This window comes from Gasterosteus aculeatus, chromosome X, assembly GCF_964276395.1.
Source record: "Gasterosteus aculeatus chromosome X, fGasAcu3.hap1.1, whole genome shotgun sequence".
NCBI classification, from domain to species: domain Eukaryota; kingdom Metazoa; phylum Chordata; class Actinopteri; order Perciformes; family Gasterosteidae; genus Gasterosteus; species Gasterosteus aculeatus.
Genome location: NC_135698.1, coordinates 7,130,547 through 7,136,546, shown reverse-complemented (window position 1 = coordinate 7,136,546; position 6,000 = coordinate 7,130,547).

Below are 6,000 nucleotides of genomic sequence, written 5' to 3'. Positions count from 1 at the left end.
CAGAAGTGTTTCTCTGTTTTTACAGATAATGAGATTTACTGTCTACAGGAATTAGAAAATTGTCTCTGAGCACCTCTTAATGGTTTATTATTATAAGTTTATAAATGGTTGAATAGGTCGTCTATTTGGAGACTCTCAATGTTAATTCGTCATTTGTAAAGAAGTGTTCCTACATTAACACTCATTAGCATGTAGTTCACAACAGCATCTACACACGTTTTAGTCTTGCTTGTACATTAAGTGTTTCGTGATTCCTAAATTATGGATTGCCCATTTTTTAAATACAGTGTTATACACATTTTAAACCAACTTTTACATATTTAATGTAATAGAGAGAACATTAAATGTGGCATTGACTCAAAATAAACTACAGTGTCTATTCCCATGGTTACGTTGTAGCTTACTTGTACTTGCGGCTCTTTAAAGTTCAGTTGAAAATGCAATACATTCTTCATACATACACAGTGTGAATAACGTCCATCTAAAACTAGTGTTGGTCGAACATTGTTGTGGATGCACTGCCATGAGCGCAGAACAAACCGATGTGTTTAGCATATTTATTTGTGGTACGATGCAAAGAGCCAGGAGATCAGTACAAGGCTGCACACACTGGAAACGCAGCCAGTGATTTACAGTAGAGACCAACTGCAGATGTCTTGGAAACCTCTCGCCGGTTTGCGAACTAAAAGCTTTTCTTTATTGCCTGCAGTTGTGAATAAATGAATGCAAACTGGTTGCACCTCCCCCGAGTCCCAACATCCGAGTCATTAGATGTGATGAGGCTCCGCTGGAAGGACGGAGGGGAAAAACTAGGGAGGGTCGGATGAGTGGAGCGGGAGGAGGGAGGATGCCGTCTGGAGAGAGAAAACACTTTAGTTTAAATAAGACTGATGAGCTTTTGGGTGAGAGTCGTCGTGTTTAAGGAGGACTGGTGCTTTTTCCCACAACACAAGTATGGAAGGTCAGCAGCTTTGTTGGAGGACAAATTCTCAGTCTTAAGACAGCAAAAAGTTATTCTTCTCAATAAATGTAGATTGTTACTACAAAATGTAGTGCATATTATATTCAAAGGCATTTCTGTATTTTGTTAAACTAATAAGTATTTAGAGGAGTTGTGGGTTTTGAAACGTGAAACCTCTGCTTTAATGTACCGTATCGTTTTGTCCATCAATATCTGCAAAGTTTACCCAAAGCTTAACGGGAAAATAGAATTGACATCAGACATGAAACGTACTTTCTGCAAGAATAACCTGTTAAATACGTCTTCGTGCTTTCAAAAAACATTTCAGAAGTATTGCATGTGTGAAAGGGACTTAAAGTGGGGGATTTTATAGCTGCAGAGATATTATCAGTGGCTATTTGCATAGTTTTCAAGTTCTCAGCTGTTCCTCCAGCACCACTTCCAACATGTTGAGGCTTTAGCGCACAGACGAAAAGTTTACAAATGTGGCAAAATGTATTTCCATTATTTATTCTCTTTCTTACTCCAATATCATGGTCACAGGGGTCTGGACCCAAGTCGCCAACTCCCAGCATGCACTTGGTGGGAGGCCAAGTTGTGGCAGGATTTGATTCAAGCAGCGGGAGGGGTCCGAATTTTATAGCATGCTGTGTCCAAACAGACAGTGAAACTTCTGCATCTACAGCCTCCAGACTTCTTCAGGGACCAATACTACAGTAATTACACAGACATTGTCCTTAAATCGTGTAAAATGGTTCAAATCTGCTCCATCATCAGCCTTGTTCTACACACAAATGTAAATTCGTGATTAATTTAAAAGAAGGGAAAGGTGAAATAACACGAGCCTGGTTCTACGAACACAACGCTGCGAGGTGATTCGTAACACGGTGATTGATTTATCGCTTCTCTCCGTAGTCCACGTCTACATCCACATGTGAATACACACACACGCACATCAGCTGCTGGGAGGCGGCCTGAGCGACACGAGCTGCTCCCTCGCGTGACCTTCCACGCCAGAAGAGGAGTTCTGATGTCCAGATACCGTCGGAGAGGAAAGGGGAACCGGCTCCCCCCAGAGTGTTAATCGATCGACCCAAAAACAAACACTCAAAGCTACAACAACACACAGGAATCCTTTAATGACACTTTAGTGAGGCGCTACTCCCTCCTTCCTAAAAAACTAGATGAAATGATACAACGTAATTCCATTGTGTATCGTCATCAACTTGTTCTAGAGATCATTGGCTTCATTTGTTTATTTTGTACGTATTCCAATGACATAATCTTTGTAATTACTGCATCCTAGACAATCTGGCCTTCGTATTGTATCGTAGTATGTTTTGAAATCATTATCTTAAGTATTCCACCCTCTTAGGAACTAACAACCTGTCCAACCGCGCTCCCTAATGAGATTCTGCATTGGACGAGGCCATAAAACAAAGTAAGTGCTTTGTTTGTTTATTTTTTTCCAGACAATTAAGTTACAGTCACACAGTTTGCAATCTTTCGAAATTGGCAGAGTGCAATGAGGAACTATTGCATCATCTCCGTTAAATAACACAGAGAAAGTAAATAAATAGCGAGATGGCAACCAATTGCTATCCATCAGTAACTGAAATTCTAATAATCCAGTTTTCAATTCGAGGCCCAATGACACGATTGTCTTTCTGTAATACAAATGTCTGTTTCTGCCTTTCCCGGGATTCTGCATTGATCCGTTTCCTCCCAGTAGAGCATCTGACGGTAGCAGAGCGAAAAAAAAGGACTAAAAGTGAACGAAGTACCCGCTTACAAACTCGACCAAACCATCCTTTTAGTGCGTGTAAGTGGTCAGGCCACAGGCGGAGTCAGGCATCCACCCGACATTCCCGTGGACGGGAATATTGTTTGGATTGAGACTGTATTGCATGTGACGGAGGAATTATTGCTGAGACTGCACAAATCTGATTCCAGTAAAACAATGAGTTTCGCACAAAGCCCGCGCAGTCATCCAAGTGAGGCATTTTCATTATTAGTCGTTTACCCTTGAATGCTTTGGCGGAACTGTAAACTGTGTACACGTATTGTATACAGAGGCAGAACATCTGCAAAATACTGCGATTTTCCAACTTTTATTTATCGTATGCACTGCTGTTTTGATTTCAATCTGTCCATTTGTTGCGTTTGATGCATGGTAACCTGGGTTATTATACTATCTCTGTGTCTCCCACACGCAGGGGCATGAAACACGAGTGCAGCAGTAACCTCATCGCTCTTGCTGCGTTATAGCAGGATCCCTGCGTTTAGCACCGCCCGGGTCTATGATTTCATTACACGTGCTTGATTCAATACTAACAACTCGGGCGACTTCAGGTCAATTACTCAATGACAGCGCTGCAGGCAACGGCATCAATCACCTGCAACTAACCCTCGTCTCGTCTCCCGTGTACGCTGCAGCACATCTTGGCCCGTTCAATGTCGGAGAACCCCCCCCCCCGCCCCCACCCCCCCTTTTCAGCACGGCTCGTCTGATACTGTACATACCGCTCACTGCAGACGAAAAGCACCAGCGCACAGCTGTGAAAACAATCTTTTTACGTCTCTACCCCAATTCTACAAGTTTAAGATCTTCTTTTTTTTGTGCTTCGACTAGGGTTGAACATGTACGTTCTCACAGGTCTGAGTGAGTTGCCTTCTTATGTCAGAAAGAAAGCGGATGACAAGATGAGGCCCAAGGTCAGACCGGCCCTATTTTGAGAGGGACAAGCGCACAAAATAAGTGCATATAAGAACATATATATATTTATTTTTTCCCGTACCAAAGGGCCCACACTTTAGCGCAAAACACAAAACAAGTGGCATGACAGAAATAGAAATTACCACAACAAATTGTTTCGGGTGCCAAACAATTTCTAAAGCAACGTATTGGATTCATTTGAAATTGGACACTAGATATGAAAATCTAAGGATCAGCAAAGTCACCGGGATCCATCCGCCTAAATCCTTAAACTAAAGTGCCGGTCCAATTGAGCGTGATCTAATGACAGATGAAGTCAGAGTGGATGACTTGCCGGCATCTACAGGCGAGGTCGTCAACTGCAACCCACCAAAGCCTCTCCAGAGGGGAGTGCGTCTGGCTGCATACAGCCCCGAGCTTATAGGCAAACGACTGTGGCCAATGAAAAGACGCGAGTGTCCCCAATCAAAGCCAGCGTTGGAAGCTTCTCCTCTGGTTCACGGTACAAACATCTCCGCCAGCAGGAGCCACTCAGCATGTAGATACTAGCAGCTCATTCTAAGCAAAAGTCAGGAGGTCGCCAGCTGCATTGATCCTGTTTGTGTGAATGGCCGTGCACATTTTTGTCTACATTTCAGTCTGGACATAAGAGGTGGACTGGTTGAGACCATCCCCTATTTCATGACACCAGCATGCCAAGAAAGCAGGAAGAAACTGGTAAAAGAAAGAAAGCTCAGATCAAGTGGATTAAAGGTAGAAGTGAGAATGAAGGAGACATTAGCCTGAAAGAGCCCATACAGGAGGTCGGTAGCCTTAATCGTAACTTCATCCATCCATCGTCAAACCTCTTATCCTGCACACAGGGTCGCCTGGAGTCCATCCCAGCCAACTTCGGGCGATAGACAGGGTACATCCTGGTCTGGTCACCAGCCAATAGCAGGACTAACACAGAGACGTACAACCATTCACACTCACACACCTACGGGCAATTTAAAGTCCCCAATTAACCTGATCCCCAGAGCATGTCTTTGGACTGTGGGAGGAAGCCGGAGAACCCGGAGAGAACCCACGCAGACACGGGGAGAACATGCAGACTCCACACAGAAAGGCCACTGGGCGGAATCGAACCCAGGACCTTCTTGCTGTGAGGCAACAGTGCTAACCACCACGCCACCGGGCAACACGTATCGTAACTTCAATGATAGTTAAATCCTCAGGACATTGTTCAACATGCCGAATGAACTGAAGCAACGCTGTCTATTTGTTTGCATTGATGTTATTGTGCTTGTGTGACAGTCTGTACCATGCCCGCTCATGCGGAATGTTTCAAAGTGTGTAAATGTGCAGAGCAGTTTTACAGACCCTTATCTTTCTTTGTAATATTTTGTTTTATGATTAAATAAATGATTTCCTTTTTGGCCTGTACGCAACCAGACCCGCCTCCCAGCTCCCAGCAGGAGCCGCAGTTAAAACAGAGGTAATGGCCTTGAACTGCAAGAGTCTCCGCAGCTTGGAACGGATCCCCATGGTCGCTTGCCCAGATTATAGAGCCATTACTGCAGCTCGACTAGCAGAAGGAGGTGAAACCAAGCTTGCTTCAAAGGGATTGAAGTCAGCTGGCTGTAAACCAGTATTCCCTATACAGTACTAAAAAAAAAAAGAAAATAAAAGTGTTTTTTGTGCGTGATTCTCTCTGCAGCCCGATGTTTTATTCCTCTGATTTTTAAGGAAGATGGTTAAAGGTGTCATGGTCGATGAGGCAGATGAGGATGAGGAGGAAGAGGGATACTGTACGTGTAAAAGAGGAGTAAAATACCTTCACGCACCTTCAAGTCCACGCACATGAACAGGAAAAGTCCAACAACGACTCCGGGGACTGAATGTGAGTGATGGGGGGCACGATTGAGGCCACTGCAGACAGCTCGTCTGTTGTCCTCGGAGATAAGAGGAGGATTCAGGCGAGATGGGTCCAGAACGGGAGGCAGATTGTGTCTTTGTCTGCAGGCTCAGCATGCAAGATTTAACACCTTCGAAGAACTTCTGTGGATGGAACAATACACTTTGAGGATTTGCTTGTAAATATATAATGTGCGGAAGTTCTGGACACATTTAGTGTAAAAAGAGGCAATGGAGTTGGATTCAAATTGATGCCCCCCCCCCCCCCCCCCATGTGTGAATGGAACTGTGTCAAATAAAGATAAAAGTTTTTGTTTCCTGATGCTGATACTAATCTCAAAATGACATGTACAGTGATGAGCTCCATGAAATGAAACTGACAGAAGAATTTGGCAGAATGTATTGTTTTATAATGACTTAGCTTTGG